This window comes from Neopsephotus bourkii, unplaced genomic scaffold, assembly GCF_033783945.1.
Source record: "Neopsephotus bourkii isolate Nb327-2 ecotype Australia unplaced genomic scaffold, CSIRO-AGI_Nbou_v1 NB_19, whole genome shotgun sequence".
In the NCBI taxonomy this organism is placed as follows: domain Eukaryota; kingdom Metazoa; phylum Chordata; class Aves; order Psittaciformes; family Psittacidae; genus Neopsephotus; species Neopsephotus bourkii.
In genome coordinates this window covers 28,822-48,625 of record NW_026900536.1, presented here as the reverse complement: position 1 = coordinate 48,625, position 19,804 = coordinate 28,822, and the positions used below count along the sequence as shown (strand labels likewise).

General features: G+C 44.0%; 1 pseudogene; it reads left to right on the top strand.

Moving 5' to 3' along the window:
- The window catches only part of LOC133222422 (gigaxonin-like), a 44,797-nt pseudogene extending 27,725 nt beyond the window's left edge, over window positions 1-17,072 (top strand).
- Window positions 17,073-19,804: the final 2,732 nt, after the last annotated feature.

The window sequence follows — 19,804 nt, the reverse complement described above, 5'->3', positions numbered from 1 at the left end:
AGAAGCCATTTGCCAGCCTCCAAGACCATCGACCGTCAAGGATCTCCGGACACCCCTGGGAATGACTGGATGGTGCAGACCTTGGATCCATGATTATGGTGTTCTGGTAAGACCACTGTATGAACTGTTGAAAGGAAACTCTCCCACTTTAGAATGGACTGATACAGCAGACGGGGTTTTTAGAAATTTAAAGACGGAGCTAATGAGAACTGCAGCTCTGTAACTCCTGGATGTGACTAAATCCTTTTGGCTATATTCCTGTGAAGAACAGGGAATAGCTTTGGGGATCCTTGCTCAGAAATTAGGATCCTACAGATGGGCAGTGGCTATTTTTCAAAACAGCTGGATGAAGCGAGCAAAGGATGGCCCAGATGCCTAAAAGCTATGGCAGCAGTTATCACAAATATTAAAGAGGCTTGCAAATTTACTTTGGGACAAAAGATTACTGTACTAGTGTCCCATGTGGTATCAGTAGTCCTGGAGCAGAAAGGAGCCCACTGGTTATCTCCTTCACGCTTTTTTAAATACCAGGCCACCACTGTAGAACAGGATGATACAGAAATTGTGGTCACTAACGTTGTGAATCCAGCATCCTTTTGCAGGAACAATCGACAGAACCACTAACACACAACTGCTTGACCACCATAGAGACTGCATATTCAAGCTGACCAGACTTGAAAGAAAACCTCTGGAAGATGGTGATTCTTGGTTTACTGATGGTAGTAGCTTCATGAAAAATGGTACATGAAAGGCAGGATATGCCATTACCACCACTTCACAGGTAAAAAAAAAAAAAAAAACAAAAAAAACCAACAAAAAAACCAACAAAAAAACCCAACAAACCCTAAACCTTTACCTGGTAACACCTCTGCCCAGAAGTAAAAAAAGAATAGCATTAATAAGAGCCCTGGAACTGGCTAAAGATAAAAGGATAAATATTAGGACTGATTCTAAATATGCATTTGGTGTGGTCCATGTCCATGGTGCTATCTGGAAAGAATGTGGACCTTTGAACACACAAGGGAAACAGATTAACCATGCTACAGAAATTCTACAATTACTGGAAGCTGTTCAGCTACCTGAAGAAGTAGCTATTATGTACTGTAAAGGACATCAACAAGGTGACTCCGATCAATAAACTGGAAATAATTTGGCCAATTTTGAAGCCAAATGAGCAACTGAACAATTTCAAATCATGTCCTTAATCCCTGATGGCAAACTAACAATTGAAAAATCTAAACCTAGATATTCAAAAGAGGATAGAAAATTGAGGATCTAAAGGGACAGGAAAGTAGATGGTTGGGCTCAAATACCTGGTGGGCGAATTGTAATCCCCTATAACCAGCTCTGGATGTTAGCTCGGCAAGAACATAATAAAACTCATTGGGGTAGCAACTCTTTGCATAAATATTTAGACAAACAAATCTGTACACCACAGTTCAATTAGTGACAAAACAATGTCAGCTATGTCTTAAGAATAATCCTAAGACTGAAAATAGAAATCAAACTGGGACAACTGGGAGAGGAAGTTATCCGGACAGCAGTGGCAAATAGATTTTTCTGAATTACCAAAAAAAAAAAAAGGGGTGGTTATCGATATTTATGGGTGTTAACGGATACTTTTTCAGGCTGGCCAGAAGCATTCCCTTACAGAATAAATAATGCAAAACAAGTGATTAAAATATTATTTAACAAGATAATAAGATCATTTTGGAGTACCAGCGGCAATTTCTTCCGACCGGGGTTCACACTTTAGTGCCAAATTGTTACAAGAAATTAGCAAAAAATTAGAAATTGATTGGCAACTACATGTTCCATATAGGCCTCAGGCCAGTGGGCAAGTAGAAAAGATGAACCATCTGATTAAACAACAAATTAGTAAAATATGTCAGGAAACGAATTTATATTGGTACCAGGCATTACCACTGGCTCTATTAAGAATTCGAACTAGACCCCAGTCAAAAGAAGAGGTTAGCCCATTTGAGATTTTGTATGGAAGACCATATCAGTCCCAGTTTAAATGAGAAAGTCTTCAGGAAGTGGAAGAAGGCTATCTCCAACAGTTTCTGATCAATCTGGGAAAACAATTGGAGGAGATAATAGGGAAAAGAGCAAGAGGTTTGGATTATCCAATTCACCCTTTCAGATCTGGAGACTGGGTTTATGTTAAGAATTTTTCAGGAGATCCTCTACAGGAGAAGTGGAGCGGACTGTACCAGATATTATTGATCACCTTTACAGCAGTGAAGATAAAGGAACAACCTGCTTGGATACATTATTCAAGAATAAAGAAAGCACCAAAGCCAGAGAAGACAGGGTGGATCGAACCTTCAGTACCCTTGCATATGAAATTGTGTCGGTCATAATTTGGACTCATATGATAACTGGCGCACAAGCTTGGGACCAGAACTTATACCTGAAATTAGTGCAGAATGTTACTAATGTTTTAATCGTAGTGACTGTTGGGTGTGTGCACAGTTGCCTAAATCAGGAGAAAGCCTGGATCTCCCATTAATGGGAGTTCCAATTCCTAACACTGTCTCCTGGACAAATTTACGGGCGAACACTAGCAATCTGTATTCGAAGGAAAGGTTAACATTGAGAATAGTTAATCCTAACCCAGGTAATAAATACTACACCTGTGCACAAAGATGTATTACACCAGGAACCAGGGTAGGAGATCAGGCTTGTTTAAATGCCACAGATGTAGGTCACCATTCAAATTGCAATCATACAATTAATATAGATGGTATTGTAGTTCAGTGATGGCCCATTCCTAAAGGGAAAGGATGGTATTGGTTGTGTGGAAAAAATGCTCATAAGATTCTACCCCCAGCTGGAAGGGGGCATGCACCTTAGGTGCTGTAATACCCAATTTGACTATTATCAACAGGTACCCTTCTGGGACCTGGATTAGAAGTTTTGCTAAATGAGTTAAGTGAGGGTTTAACCCTATTATTGAACGGCACAACTCATTTCATAGTTTTGTAAAAGGGCTAATTCCATCTTTGGCAGTAAGTGAATTAGAGAAGGCAATTATAAATATCTCGGCAACCATAGAGGAAATGGAAAGTAAAAACTTCGATATAATCCAGGCAGAACAAGAAGAAATAACTAGCCTATCTAAGGTGATATTACAAAACTGAATGGCTCTAGACATGTTACTGGCATCACAAAGAGGGGTTTCTTCCATAATCAATGAAAGTTGGTGTTCCTATACAGACTAAAGTGGCAGAATGGAAACAGATCTGGAGGAAATTTGGAAACAAACTAAGATATTTCATGAAATGGCCATGGATGACACCTCCTGGGGTTTAGAAGAAACATGGAAAAAGTTAACTTCATGGTTACCCAATCTCTCCTGGTTGAGGCAACTGGTTGCAGGAATATTGGTGTTAATTATTTTAATATTGATTACTTGTGGTATGATACAATGTTCCCTCTGGTGTTGTAAACGGTCTATGATAAATTACGAAGATTGGAAACAGAATGAAACTAAGCACCAGGTAGAAACGGGAAATTATTTCAAAAAGACTTTTGATGGTAATGGTAATATATAAAATGTTGCAAAAGAATTTGCAAAAGGACAGAAAAAGGGGGGAATTTGAGACAAAGGGGCACAAAATCACAAAATGGGATATAGAAACTTTTATAAGTAGTTTTAAGTAATGTTAAGTTTGATGGCTTTTTAACAGTAGCAATGGAAAATTACTGAGGTGCATGATACATAGAGAAAAAAAAATAGAGTACAACTAGAGAACATACTGAGAATTCTCACAAGATAAATCGTTATAGTTGGCCTAGTTTTAAGAAAAACAGTCTAGAAGAACAGGACACAGGGATAAGGAGTATCTGGGAATGGCAGGTGTCCAGGATGGGCTACAGTTAAACTAACTGATAAGTAGGAGGATAGGAGGATTATTATGTCTCTGGTGCTAACGAACCAATTATACTGGTATGAGCATCTACTGCGCGTGCTTCAAAGGCTGCCAGAAGTGATGAAGATTGTTGGAAGAAGTAACCGACCCTCAGAGACCACCACCACAATTCTGTACGCATGCGGGGAACTCTCTGGAAAATGATGTAATCCATATGTAGCCTCATGAATATGTATGTATGCCCAGGGACTATATAAGGATGGCTTGTATAGCAATACGGGGACACACGTTAGGAGGAGTTATCCCCCGTGTCTCCCGGCGCCGCAATAAAGAATACCTGCTTGTCAGCTTGAAAACGTTGTTGGCAAGTTTGTTCCTGGAGTTTTCTCCGAATCAGGAGGCAGGTAGCATTAGAGATGGAGGTGTATTTTTGTTATAATGTATTAAAATGCATTATAATGAAGCAAAGTTTGCACAAATGACAGCACTTTTTCAAAAGATGACAGACTGTTGCCTCAGGGTAGCAATTACGCAGTTTATCATTTGCTAGTACCACCTGGTTCCCATCTCTACTGGTGTTAGGACAGAACGTGGCCACAGAATCTCCACTCTGCTCCATCCTCTGTCAAGGTTGCCATGGAACTGCTGTGGAGCGCAAATTACTGGCATACCAGGTGCAGCTGCATCTTCTCCTGAAAGTTCATTTTCTCTTTATGTGTGAACAATGCTACATTTTAAATATGAATTTAATTTCTAATTCTTTCGCAGTCCCATAAAGCGGAGTTTGAAAATTGCTGCAGGTGTGTCCTTGGTGCCACCTGCTGACCTGCAGCACAGGAGCCTGCCCAGCAGTGCTTCTGATGTGTGTAATTGCCTTTGTTTGGTGGCATCCCAGAGGTGTGTGGCACTAGCACTGTGCTGGTGCAGAGGGAGGGCAGGCAGCAGCAGCAGGTAATCTGAGTCTTGAGTTTCTGGAGGACGTATGTGTTGAGGGCTGCTGAGACATGCAAACTTTGCTTTTATGCTCTGCCTCTGCATAGAATTTGAGTTTAAACATTTAACTCGAAATAAATGTGTGTTTGCACTGCAAGCAGTGCACAGGTTGTGTGACCTCCTTTGGAAACAGAGGGCAACGAAGACTGAGACGATGACCCAGCTTCTATTGTAGCGGGTGCTGATACCAGGAGTTTGTGCTCTGTGATTTTGGAAGGCTCTAGTTTCAGCCCCGGGAGGCAGGAGGGGTGTTACTGGCCAGGAGAGGGCGCAGTGTTACTGCGGTTTCTCCTACTACTTTAGCTTTACCCCGATTTTAGTACCCTTGGAAGGCTGTGGGCATGGATGATGCCCGTCAGGGTGGCTATGGCAGTGACTCTAAGACCTGAGTGGTTGAACTGATGTGGAAAAGAGCCAAATTAGCCATAAAGGGACTTGCTTTCGGAGTGCAGTTAGCAAATATCTCTGCCTGCTAAATACTGAGACAAAATACTTTGTCTGGTATTCTTCTTTGAAGTAAGATTGAATCTTGAAAATTACCAAAATTTCATTATAATGGTGTTTTACAAATATCAAATACCAAATGAAGGCAGGTTGACCCTCTGGAAAACATGAAGGTATTGTTTCCTGGGTTGATTCAGAAATAGCAGAAAACAAATCTAAATTGCTTTAGTCTGAGTGAAGGGTGAAAGCTTAAAAAATATGCTTTTAAGTCTGTGAAAACTTTATCATCGTCATCATCATGGCTTGACTTTGTGAACGAAGATTTGGGAAGGGCTTACCCACACTTACTATGAGCACACTTATGACTAAAAAGGCCAATGTGGGATAGGCAAATCTGGTTGCAAAAAGAACAAAGAAAGGTCTCCTTGGGTGGTATAGGCGGGGCACGATTCTTTCTACGTTGTCTTTTCTCCTCAAGACTAGTTCTACATGTGTTCTCGAAGGAGACTACGGCATTACCTATGGTGTGTCTCCAAGTCTCCCAATTGGAGGCCAAGGTGGACCACTGATGGTAGTCAATATGGCCAAGGATAAGGTATTGTTTCTTGGAGTCCTTGTATCTCTTCTTTGGGGCACTTCTCTTGCGGCAACCGGTGGCAAGTTCACTGTAATACACAATCTTACTGAGGTGATGATCCTTCATCCTAGAGACATGCTCTGCCCAGTGCAGCTGCAATTTCAGCAATATGGCCTCAGTACTGGTGACCCCTGCCTGTTTGAGGTCAGTAACATTTGACACACAGTCAGTCCAATGAATGTTTATAATTGTATGGAGGCAGTGCTGATGAAAGCATTCGAGGAGTCTCAGGAGATGGCAGTAGATGACCCATGATTCAGACCCATATAAAAGAGTAGACAGTACAATGGCTCTATAGATACTAATCTTTGAACTTTTCTTCAGATGTTTCTTGCACCAGACTCTTTTATGGTGTTTTCCAAAGGCTCTATATGCCTTTGCTATTCTGTTGTCTATCTCTTTGTCAATCATGGCATCCGAGGAAATGATGCTGCCCAGATAGCTGAAGAGCTGAACTGACTTAAGGTCTGACTCGCCAATGGTAATGTGGGGATGTTGATAATAATCCTGTGGTGCAGGTTGATATAGAACTACTGTCTTCTTCAAGATGACTTCCAGCCCAGAAAGCTCAGCTGCCTCAGCAAAGCAAGATGTTAAATGCAGCAGAGCTGCTTCTGTGTGGGCAACAAGGGTGGCATTGTCAGCAAAAAGCAGTTCACAGACAAGGTGATTTAGTGTCTTAGCGTGGACCTTCAGTCGCCTTAGATTGAATAGGCTCCCATCAGTACGATATCAAATATAAATGCCATTTTGTTCATTGAGGTCTACCGTAGCCCTTTGGAGCATCATGCTGAAGAAGACTGTGAATAAAGCTGGTGCAAGAACGCAACCTTGTTTCACACCATTGGTTATTGGGAAGGGCTCAGAGAGTGCATCGCCCTATCTGACTTGGCTGTGCTGATCCTCATGTAACAGAATAATCATTTTGAGGAACTTGGGGGGACAATCTAATCGTTCAAAGATCAGCTACAGGCCTTTTCTACTCATGGTGTCAAAAGCTTTGGTGACGTCAATAAAAGTTACAGAGAGCCCCTTATTCTGTTCTCTACACTTCTCTTGCAGTTGTCTGAGAACAAATACCATGTCTGTGGTACTTCTGTTAGCTCTGAAACCACACTGACTTTCAGGTAGAAGTTCTTCTGCGATAGCAGGTACTAATCTGTTCAATAGTATTCTTGCAAGGATTTTTCCAGCAATGGAGAGCAGAGTTATACCTCGGTAGCTTGAGCAGTCTGACTTTACAACTTTTTTCTTATATAGAGTGATGATGATTGCATCACGAAAACCTGATGGTAGTTTACAGAATCCCACAGAATCAGAGAATCCCAAGGGTTGGAAGGGACCTCGAGAGATCATCTGGTCCAACCCCCCTGCAAGAGCAGGGTAACCTAGAGTACATCACACAGGAACTTGTCCAGGCGAGCCTTGAATATCTCCAATGTGGGAGACTCCACAACCCCCCTGGGCAACCTGTTCCAGTGCTCTGTCACTCTCACAGTAAAGAAATTCTTCCTGATGTTAACGTGGAACCTTCTATGCTCCAGTTTACACCCATTGCCCCTTGTCCTATCACTGGACATCACTGAAAAAAGCCTAGCTCCATCATCATGACACCCACCCGTTACATATTTGTAAACACTGATGAGGTCACCCCTCAGTCTCCTCTTCTCCAAGCTGAAGAGACCCAGCTCCTTCAGCCTCTCCTCATAAGGGAGGTGTTCCACTCCCTTAATCATCTTTGTGGCTCTGCGCTGGACTCTTTCAAGCAATTCCCTGTCCTTCTTGAACTGAGGGGCCCAGAACTGGACGCAATATTCCAGATGCGGCCTCACCAAGGCAGAATAGAGGGGGAGGAGAACCTCTCTTGACCTACTAACCACACCCTTTCTAATGCACCCCAGGATGCCATTGGCCTTCTTGGCCACAAGGGCACATTGCTGGCTCATGTTCATCCTCCTATCCACCAGGACCCCCAGGTCCCTTTCCCCTTCGCTACTTTCCAGCAGGTCAGTCCCCAACCTGTACTGGTACATGGGGTTGTTCTTCCCCAGATGCAAGACTCTACACTTGCCCTTGTTGAATTTCATCAAATTTCTCCCTGCCCAACTCTCCAGCCTGTCCAGGTCTCACTGAATGGCAGCACAGCCTTCTGGTGTGTCAGCCATTCCTCCCAGTTTAGTGTCATCAGCGAACTTGCTGAGAGTACACTCGGTTCCCTCATCCAGGTCGTTGATGAAAATATTAAACAGCACTGGTCCCAGCACCGACCCCTGAGGGACTCCACTAGTCACAGACCTCCAGCTAGACTCTGCACCACTGACCACAACTCTCTGCCTTCTTCCTTCCAACCAGTTCTTGATCCACCTCACTACCTGATCGTCAAACCCACACTTCCTTAGCTTATCTATGAGAATGCTGTGGGAGACAGTATCAAATGCCTTACTGAAATCAAGAAAAAACACATCTACTGCTCTACCATCATCCCTCCACCTAGTCACTTCCTCATAGAAGGCTATAAGGTTGGTCAAACATGACTTCCTCTTGGTAAAACCATGTTGGCTGTTCTTAATAACCCCCTCATCCTCGATATGCCTAGAAATGGAGTCAAGAATAAGTTGTTCCATCACCTTTCCAGGGACGGAGGTAAGGCTGACTGGTCTATAATTACCCGGGTCCTCCTTCTTGCCCTCCTTATAGACTGGTGTGACATTTGCCATCCTCCAATCCTCAGGCACCTCTCCCGTTTCCCACGACTTACCAAAAAAGATGGAGCGTGGCCTAGCAATGACCTCCTCCAGCTCCCTCAGCACCCGTGGGTGCATTCCATCCGGACCCATCGATTTATAGATGTCCAGATTGCATAGCTGATCCCTAACCCAATCCTCATCTACCAAAACAAGCTCCTCCTTTGCCCTGACTCCTTCTGGGGCAATAGGAATCTGGGGCCCCTGGGGAGAGTCTGCAGGAGTAAAGACAGAGGCAAAGAAGGCATTCAGCACCTCTGCCTTCTTTATACCTTGTCCCTAACAGCACACAACTAACTTGTGAAATTTAGCATGAATTACTTGGACTCTGTGCTTCCAGATTTCGGGTGGGAATCCGTCAACCCCAGCTGCCTTGCCAGTTCTCACCTGCTGTATAGCCTTAAGAGTCTCTCCCATGGTAGGGGCTAAATCCAATTCATTTTTCACCGGATGTTGTAAAATGTGATGGATTTCTTCACCTTGGACTACACGGTTTGCACTAAAGAGTGTTTGAAAATGTTCAGACCAACGATTCAGGATGGAGATTTTATCTGTAAGAAGCGTTTAGCCACCTGCACTAAGTAAGGGGCTTTGAACCTGAAATGTGGATCCATACACTGCCTTCAGAGCCTCATAGAATCCTCTGTGGTCACCCAAATCTGCACATAATTTAGTCTTTTCTGCTAGGTTGAGCCACCAGTTGTTCTGGACGTCTTGAAGCTTCTGTTGGAGTTTACTGCATGCAAGACAAAAGGCTGCTTTTCTTACATGGCAAAGTGGCTGAGTGAGGTGTGCTTGATGGGCAGATCTCTTCTTTGTCAGCATTTACTGGACCTTCTGATTGTTATCGTCAACCCAGTCTTTGTTTTTCTTTAAGAAAAACCCAAAGGATTCTACAGAGGACTGCAGGATGCTATTTTTAATAATGAAAATTTTAATCATGAAGCCAACTCCAGAAAGATGACTTTCAGTTTTGGTTTTACCTGACCAGTGGAGTGCATAGATGGCACCATGTTCCTTAAGGCTGCCTTCCTCATGAAGGTGAACTTCGCTGAGAGCAGCAATATCAGTGTTGAGTCGTGACAGTTTGTGGGCAATTAGCACAGAACGGTGCTCACTGTAGCCAACCAGGTGGAGGGGGAGATGAGCTTTGGTTAGGCCACCTTTTCTAGGCCTCTCTCCATATGGAGCAAGCAGTGCTCTCCTTGAAAAAAGGCTGCTTGGTCATTCAGGATGTTGCCGAACAAGACTGTCATCTCCTGGGTCAATCTCGAGCAACCAATGTCCTGAACCACCTGCATGCATGGTTGGGTCTGCGACTTCCAGTGTACCTTATCACTTGCCATTTCATCCCTCGCCTGTCGCTACAGGGCTTTGCAAGTGTGGGTAAACCCTTCGGGCCTGCGCAGTGGATTTATTTTAGGCCAGGCAAGGCGTGCGCAGAACTGGCCTCACCCTTTACACCTGAGGTTTGTCTGCCAGGACCTAGTGAGCTTGGAGGGAGACAGTAAAGTTCTCAGGTCATAGGTTTGATTAGAGTATCCTTCTCTTAGATGGATGGCCTTACAGGGCTAAAGGAGCTCCATCTGCCCTTGTTTGAAGTTAGAGTTGTCCTTCTTCTAGGATGGTTGCCCAAAGGCTAGTGAGCTCATCCTGCCCATGGACACACTTTGTCTGACCCTTCAGTTGAGACCTGTCTGGCATGGGAAACCCTGCTGGAGGCATATGCCACCACCAGCATAGCTCCCAACCTCACAAGGGCATGCAAGCTCTTTCCCCATGACAAGAGGGTGTCCGTGAAAGAGGTGAAAACCTTATACACATTGGTATTTAGCATATCTGATTAGTTAAGCAGTTTCACTTGCACTGGGTATCATAATCTCTGCTGTGCATCATTACTCAAGTGACGCTATAGATTTTACCAGGGTGGACAGTACTTCTCTCTTATTTCCTTAGTGCATAGTTCATGTGATCTATACAAAGAGTGCTTCTTCATATTAAGCATTATGCAATTTCTACAAGGTGATTTTATAATTGCAAAGTGCATTTCTTCAGCAATTCTTAAATAAATAAAGATGATTAATCCCATTCAAACCAGCAGCTTCCAAAAGTCATTGTGAAGGATATAAGTACCTTCAGACTCCACAGCACATGTTCTTTTTGTAGTCACAGTGGAGGAGTAATACTGCAATACCACATTGACAATGTATGTGTGTATTACTGAGAGAAGTCTAAAAGTGTTGGGTTGAGAGAGATTTATGGAAAGGAGGAATATGTTTGCAAGATCATTTAACACCAGTGGGTCAGAAGCACTGCATATAAATCCTAGCAGTCTCAAACAAAACCTCATAGTGCTTTTAAAAATAGTTTTATCTATGTATTGCATGCTTTGCTTCGTAATGAACTACACACTTTGCCAGCTGTTTTTAAGCAAGTGCAGAACTCCAGCATATTCACTTTCTTTCTGAATGGGAAGAATGTTTTGTACTGTGAGTTCAGCCATCAGATGATGTTGGCATACAGATATGTGCAGCAAGGTACACAAGTATGAATCTGCATTATTTTTCATATGTGTCTTGGCTCTCATTACACGAGAACACAGGGTCTGGCGTAATCCAGAGTCCATGAGGGTCTGAGTTTGACTTAGTGAATATGTCTAAGTATGTACTTAGATCAGTATATAAACATATTAATTCATATATCATTTTGGCTTGACTTGGATTAAAAGACTAGACTTGTTTAACATTGCTTATTTTGACAGTAACTTACTCCAGAATAACTCACAGTGCACAGTCTTTCAAAATTATTCTTCTTGACCATGACACATACAGGCAAAAAATGACTTAAAATACTGCTGTCATGGTTTAACCCCAACCAAGACAGCTTGTACACTTACTCCCAGTGAGTGGTGCCAGGCTGGAAGCAATCGAGGCCCACGTTAGTCCGTCCCGGCCCTTCCCCAGGGGCTGCCCCCCCCTTTCCCCACTCCCAGAGGGATGGGGAGGAGAATCGAAGGAATGCAACTCCCACGGGCTGAGGTAAGAACAGTCTAGCAACTAATGTACAATACGAATCACCACCGCTACCACCAACTACAACAATGATAAGAGAAAATAGCAAAGGAAAGGAGTACAATACCACGCGCCGAACCACCAGTCCGACCCAGCCGACCCCCTGTCCTTCTGGGTACCTCCCAGTTCCCCCCTGGGCATGACGTGCTGTGGTATGGAATACCTCTTTGGTCAGTTTGGGTCAGGTGTCCTGTCTCTGCTTCCTCCCGGCTTCCCCTCCTCCCTGGCAGAGCATGAGACTCACAAAGTCCTTGGCCAAACCAAAACATCATTTTTATCAGCTTTGTTCCCAGCCCGAAAGTCAAAACACAGCACTGCAGCAGCTACCAAGAAGGAGAAAAAATGACTGCTGCTGCTAAAACCAGGACAACTGCTTAGCCAAGAACCTAGTCCCAGTGATCTTAACCAAGAGGTGAGGTCCCAAAAGTCACCTTCTTTTAATTTGTGCAAGTTGTCTTTGAGTTGTTGCAGCTCCTTGTGTATAGAGCTACTATGGCCTGAGAGATTCATGCAACACGTATGGCTCTCTGGTAACAGGAGAGGCCATCCTTCACATCAAGGTCTGGCATGGCATGTGTCCCCACCACTCCACGCCTGCTGGGTTGCAGCCAGCAGTGGAGCTAAAGGTTCTTCTTGGTGGCAGGCACAGAGGCCAACCCAGTCTTGCCCTTGATTGTGGTAGCAGGCATTTGGTCAGCCTCAGTCCTTGCATCTTGTTGTCAATGCAGTTTCACCTGCTTCATCCAATACCAAGTTGTTATTATGGCAAGGCACACACACAGATTTACATTAGCAGAGTAACTGTTGCAGGGTGCAGCAACATGTTGAAGATGCTGATGCCAGCAAGGGACTAGCCAAAGAAATTTCTTACCAGTGGAATTCTCCCACCCTCTTAATTTGTTCCATTACCTGCTTTATAACACTACCGTTGTATTAGAATATTTCTATCTTTTGCCTTAGCATTTTCTAGCAGCTACTACAAATTTGCATACTCTAACATCTCTTTTACAAGTGGCATCCATATAATACAAGGTGTAGTTTGTTATCAGTAACCGGCTAGTAAATACAGGTGGTTTCATACACAAAATCAAAGCCTCTAACAATAACTACTTTACAAACACACATATTCAAGCTGTTACTTTTCAGTTGCCCCCAAATGATGTTTAGCAATCGTTGGTTTTTCTCTATCTCATTCTGCTTGGGGTATTCACATTCAGCTCCTGCAGCTGAGGCATCAGGTTCCTCCATTCGTCTGTCCAGCTCATGGCAAGGCTTGACAAACTTTGCAGGCATTCGCCATGGACCTGTAGGCAGGAGGACACAAATATACCCCCTCCTCCAGGTTATCAGTTCTTGAGAAGTAGATAGGTTCTGTATCTGCCACCCTGATGCTGCTTAGGTGACGGCTCGTAAGGCTTGTGGTTGCACTACCCCTCTCGCTTTTTCAGTTAGCAGTACTTGTTTCAACCGATCTATCTGTTCCTCCAAGTCTTGGACTCATCCCCAGGTTACTTTAAACATATTAAGCTTGGCTTTGCTTTATTTTGTTTTGTTTTGTTTTTTCTCTCCTCGGCTCTGGTGTCCATCCTGGTCCTTCCACCGGTGGAGCACCGGGAGCCGAATCGGAGGGCAGCTGTGTTTGAACATGGGGACTGAACTCTTATCAAATAACTCCCTTTTTTTTTTTTTTTTTTTGAAGTTGCTCACCCTGCTTTGCATGGCTACAAACGCCTGCCTGCCCGGCAGCAGCTACGGCTGCCTGCCTGCTTCAGCAGCAGCCATAAATATCTGCCACCAACCTCACTTTTGCATTAACCCTCTCTTGTCTGAAATGTTAAACTACTATCTATTAGAAACTTTTACATGAACCCAACAACAAAAAATACACAGAACACCGTCTGCCCTCAACACACACACACACACACACACACACACGTATGGGATCCCACAAGCACAGTCCACACAACTACAATATTTGAAGCACAAAATCCCAACAATCATTACTTCCACTACACAATCCCACATACAGAACATGGCACGAGGACCCTGTGGACCCTAACAGGAAAACCAGCTCCAAGAAGCATCATCGCAGTGCGAGGTGGCAGGCTCAACCTTAGCAGGCGTCCCCGCAGAGGCTCTGCCTCCCCCACATCGCATGAGGCTTGGGCTTTTATACTGACCAAAATGCACACTCATTCCAACACAGGTGGCCAGCCTATGTTGGAAGAAGTAGCCAGCAGTATTTATAAAGGTCTCCAAAGGTCGATAGAAACCTGGACATACTTATTTTTACCAGCTTCTAGTACATGAGTATCACAGAGAGATTGTATTAAATGAGTTGTATATAAGTCCACAGTTCATCACAGACCTTTCCACTGCAGGTCTTGATGCAGAACTTTTACTTTAACGTAAAAAAGGTTGCTCCCTTCACCTTAAGAAGGACTGAAAACATCCATAAAACGGATGTCCTAAGATCAAATTTCAATTCATTCAGTCACTGACAAGGGGGCGGCGGGCTGCTGAACTAGTTTTTGTTACAGTACACTGTTTCTTTTTTACAATGTCCCGTCCATCCACAATTATAACATCTCATATCTTTAGTACCCCCGTGATCGCTCTAACCTTATTGTAAAAGGGGTTTAACAGCAGCAGCAAAGGCAGTAGCCATGTATCCAGCCTTTTCCTCTGCTGTGCTCACTTTAAATCACATCTGAAGGTGGGGAGTAAGCAACAATTGAGCTATTATATGGATATCATATGGTGCTAGGATATATGCAGAAAAAATATGTGCGATAATTGCCCGAGTATACGATGATTTTAACCCGTAGGATGTTACCGGTTGACGCACCTCCTTTACAGCCTTTAAATCCAATGCCTCCCACCTTTTTCCCCCCTGTGGAGTGTTAAACACCGGGAATGCCGAGGGACCCATAGCCGAAAATTCCCCCATAACAATTGCATCTTTGATGATAACGTTTAGCAGGGTTATTACTGTAATCCCGTACCCCGTGCCCAACACCCCCCTCCCATTCCCCTTTCTTTACTACTGGACTGTAGGAGGGTGGGGCAGAGGGTTCGGAGGTTTCTTTTGTCTCCAATACTTTAATTTCTTCAGCAGCTGTCGCAGTTGACCATCACTGAGGCTGGATCGCATCTGCCGATGAACCGAACTGTCTGAATTGTCTGAGTCTGAGTTGGGGTCAGGAAGGGAAGGGTACAAGTCTGGTTCTGCCGGAGACTCTGGGTCTGGTTCCAATTCCAATTTGGGGTCTTCTTCCTCTAGGTCGAAGGTGACCGCATTTGCACTTTCTACTTGTACTTTCGGATTCGACCGCCGTTTCACTTTATCTTCCCCCTTATACCGAGGAGGCTTCTGAGGTGCTGTGCCAGACACAACGAGGGGGGGGGCAAATCTGCTGCAGCTGATTTATGACCTCCCTCCAGGTGACCTCCAGGTCTTTAGCAGACTTATTCTCTCCTATGCTACCGTCCCACAAAGAGTCCCCAGTTTCCCTCCATTCAGCAATGATGAACATTAGCTGTGAGTCCTTAAGATGTCCTTTCTCCTTCGCCCACTGACATAGCTCTCTGAGCTTTTTTGTGCTCACACTAGCCTCTCGCTTAGCAAGTAATTGTTCTAAAAGTGTGAGTGCCGCCTCTCGATCCATGGCGGATTTTAGAGCGCGGTCTTACCCGTGCAAGTGTGGGTGCGCAGGCCACATCAGCTGTCCCTCCTAGCCGAGCTTCACTGCTTTTGCTAGTAGCCGAGCTGCGCCGCTTTTGCCAGTAGCCGAGCTTCACTGCTTTTGCCAGTAGCCGAGCTGCGCTGCTTTTGCGAGTAGACGCTTCCTGCACTGCCGGCTCCTCCGCTTCCCCCGTCTGTGCCTTTGCTGCAACGGACGGACACAGTTTGGAGAAGTCCGAGTCCAACCTCGAGGTCCCTGTTCGGGCGCCAAATGTTGGAGGAGCGACCCGAATCAAGAAGACAATCCCAATATGAGTTACGCTTCTTGTTCGATTTATTGCACAGGCTCACCTAATTTATACCATTGGTGATAGTTTACGTGACAGCTGTACATCTTTCATTGGCTACATAAACCTGTTCACACGCCTGTCTATACATTGCTATTGGCTAAGCTAAGTTTTACACACATATCTCTGCAACAGCAGGGTGCATGCCTTGTGATAAGCGGTGCATTCCTTGCGGCCAGCAAGCTCCTGTTTCAGCGTTCTGCTTACATTTCTTCGACTCCAGGCCTCCTCGGCTCAGCTGAGTCAGAGAGAGTTCAAGGCTGTCTCACTCAGCTCTAATCCTGGGTTGTGCAGGCCCTCGTGAGAATAACCATTGCTCCACACCCCAATTAGTCCTCCTTTTGTGTATGGAGCTGTGCCTATTGGAGCCAGCATATATGTGGTTGGGGATCTTGATTCAGGTCAGAATTAGAACTAATAACCTCCTGTTGCTTATCTTTCAGTCTTTTAAATATTTGGCACTAATGAGACTGGATTTTGTTAGAATAAAAAGCTGGGACTATGTTCTGATAAGTTACTGTGGTCTTCAGGGGAACTATGTTGGACATACAGAAATGTACAGGTTGGTCTTGTACACTGGAGCTCTTCAGAAATAAATTCAGCACTAAAACATTTGGTTGCTTAGCAGTTTGAAGATCAGAAGAGATGAAGACCAAGGGTATGTTACGCATTTGTCTAAATACAAGAAAAAATGTTAGTGCCTGTAGGTGTTTCACCTGCCTTTGAAGAACCACCTGCTTACCGCTGCATTTTGGGAACATCATTCAGTGGTTCACATGGATATGATAGTGACTCTTGGCTGTAAATCTCAACTTGGAAGACAACATGCTTTTTTCATGGCCATATGTATGTAAATGAGTGTTTAACAGGGCTTTCTGTAAGATATAAAAGAGCAGAATTCCAAATGTGGTGGATTTAAGTAGATAAGAAATGTCATAGTAGTTTCCTTTTGACAGTAACTTCAAGCATGCATCCAGAAACTGATCTATATTTCTGTGTGTGCTCTTGTCCATATATTGCATTATTACAGGATAAATGTGATGGTAGCTAAAGTATATTTTGAGCATCTTTTTTTTTTGTGTGTGTGTGCATGTGTGACTTTAGGTACAAATTACAATTATGTTAGAGAATTGAAGAGAAGCAGAGCACTAAACCACTGTTCCCATCAGACCTCCGCCGTACTATCTGTGCAGTTTTGCGTATCGCAAACTGCAAGCTCTTTCGACTGCAGCTTCAACAAGGGTTATTCTGCATCCATGTACCTTCTCCATGAGCCATATGCTGATGGGGAGGAGACTGGAAGAATTCTGTGCAGCCCATCATAATATAGCTCTGTATAAAGGAAAAGCTGAGAAATTACACCTGAAATTTATGCTGTATGCTGTGCTTTGGTATGGTAACTGTTTTAAATGCTTAAAAACTTAAGTCTCATTTCTTGTTTTGGGTGCAAATAACTTAGGCATACATTAGAAAGAAAGGGGAGGGGGTAATTAAAGGGGGATCAAGGAAATGCCCTCAGTTGTAACCATCTGGAAGCTTAAAACATTAATAACACATCGAAGGAGGGTTTTTTTTTTTTTTGTATCTGAAACAGGTGGGAATTGGTATCCCTTTGGTGAAGTGTATTGACAAGCAAAAAAGACTTAAGATGCGTTTTTTCCCCAAGGGGAACTGCTACGACTTAATGTTCTGTCTTGGACTTGGATAGCTGTAATACACAGAAGCTATATGATAACCAAGCTCCCTAGTATACTGCGAAGACTGGTTAGACCATAATGCTGTAGCAGATGTTGGTTGTTGCACCTTTCATTTCTAGTCTTTCCTCAAAAGTTAAGGTCTATACCTAAAAATGGTGGAGTTGTGTACATACAGTTTTGTTTTGTTTTGTTTTATTATTCATTTGCAATGGTTTAATTACTACAAATATCTTTAAAACATTTAAGATGAAGTAATCTGAAATGAATGCAGTATACTACAGAGAAGTAAACTGGTTTTCTGTGCTGTCATTTGGATAGCCTGATGACCTGGAATAAAGGTGGGGGGCATGTGTTCCTATGTGGGTTTTGGTGGCTGTTTCCTTGAAGTAAAAATAAAACAGTGTTTGCAATTGTTAATGATGATTGCAGCTTTTGGTAATAGTTTTGACAAACAAACAAATGTTGTGTTCTTTATTATTTCAGATAGTTTGTGCTGTGGTTTAAGCCCATCTGGTAACTCGGAACCATGCAGCTGCTTCCTTACTCCCCTCCCTCGGGGCAGGGGGGGGAGGAGAATCAAAAGAATGTAAACACCATGAGTTGAAATAAGAAGAGTTTGGTAACTACAGTATAATACAAAGCTACAACAACAACTACTACTACTAAGGGAAATAACAAGGGGAGAGAACATAAAACTGAAAGGGGGGGGGGGAAGGAACAAATGCAAGAAATAAACAATGCTCATCACCCACTGGCTGATACCCAGTCTGACCTGAGCAGTGATCGGGGCCTTCTGGATGATCCCCCCAGTTTATGTAATGGTTTAAACCCTGCCAGATGGCTCGTTCACTCATTCCCCCCCTTTTCCTCCCTCTTTCTTTCCTTCCCTGCTCCCGGAGGGATGGGGAGGAGAATCGAAAGAATGCAACTCCTATGGGTTGAGATAAGAACAGTCCAGTAACTAAGGTATAACACAAACTACTACTGCTACCACCAATAATAACAATGATAAGAGAAAATAACAAGGGAAGAGGATAGGATACCACCCGCAGAAAATGAGTCCGACCCAGAGGACCTTGTGTCCTTCTGGGTAACTCCCAGTTACCCCCCGGGCATGACGTGCTGTGGTGTGGTATGGAATACCTCTTTGGCTAGGTTGGGTCAGGTGTCCTGTCTCTGCTTCCTCCCAGCTTCATCTCCTCCACGGCAGAGCATGAGACTCACAAAGTCCTTGGTCAGGGTAAACATTACTTAGCAACAACTGAAAACACTGGTGTGATCAGCACTGTTCCCAGGCTGAAAGTCAAAACACAATGCTGCACCAGCTACCACAAAGGAGAAAAATTGACTGCTACTGCTAAACGCAGGACAGTATCCACCCCTTATACCATACCATTCACGTCGGGCTCAGATCCCACATTTTCAATATATCATTGCTCTCACATATACATACATCCACACACAGACTGAGAGAAAGAGGTCATTTCTTAGTGCATGGACCAATCCCTCTAATGCTGCCGAGTTCATTCGGTCCATGATGTCAGGTTGCATCCCTTGTAACAATCTTTCAGGGCAGGAGAGGCTGTGTGCAGTATTGGATCGTTGCCTGCTGATGCTGATTGTTCCCTTACTGCAGAACTCGTCTGGTTCTATCAAAGTTCATTCTCTGTTGGGATGATGGTTGGAGGGAAGTCAGGGCTAGTGGCTGGTGACCTGAAGACATCTGGTTGATGGGCTATAAAAGTATTACACAGCAGGCAACAGCATACAATTAAGTTCATTGGCTGTTTTCCCCTAAAATCAAATCCCCTTGAGGTATACACTGGACTTCCCCATTTTCCCCAGTACCCACCAAGTATATCCAGGTCCCTGAGCAAAAGCAATCCCACGAGTGGGTTTGCCTTTACTTGAAGCAGGAATAACCCAGACTGTCTTCCCCAGCAAATTCTTCATATGCACCACAGGAACTTTGTCCCCCTCTACAATATGTAAAAGTTCTGATTGGGCTGGGCCAGCCCTGTTGGCAGATCCTCTGGTGTTGACCAACCAGGTGGCCTTTGGTAAGTGTGTATCCCAATGCTTGAAAGTTCCCCCACCCATTGCTCTCAGTGTAGTTTTTAACAGCCCATTGTACCTTTCGATTTTCCCAGAGGCTGGTGCATGGTAGGGGATGTGATATACCCACTCAATGCCATGCTCTTTGGCCCAAGTGTCTATAAGGTTATTCCGGAAATGAGTCCCATTGTCTGACTCAATTCTCTCTGGGGTGCCATGTCGCCACAAAATGTGTTTCTCAAGGCCCAGGATA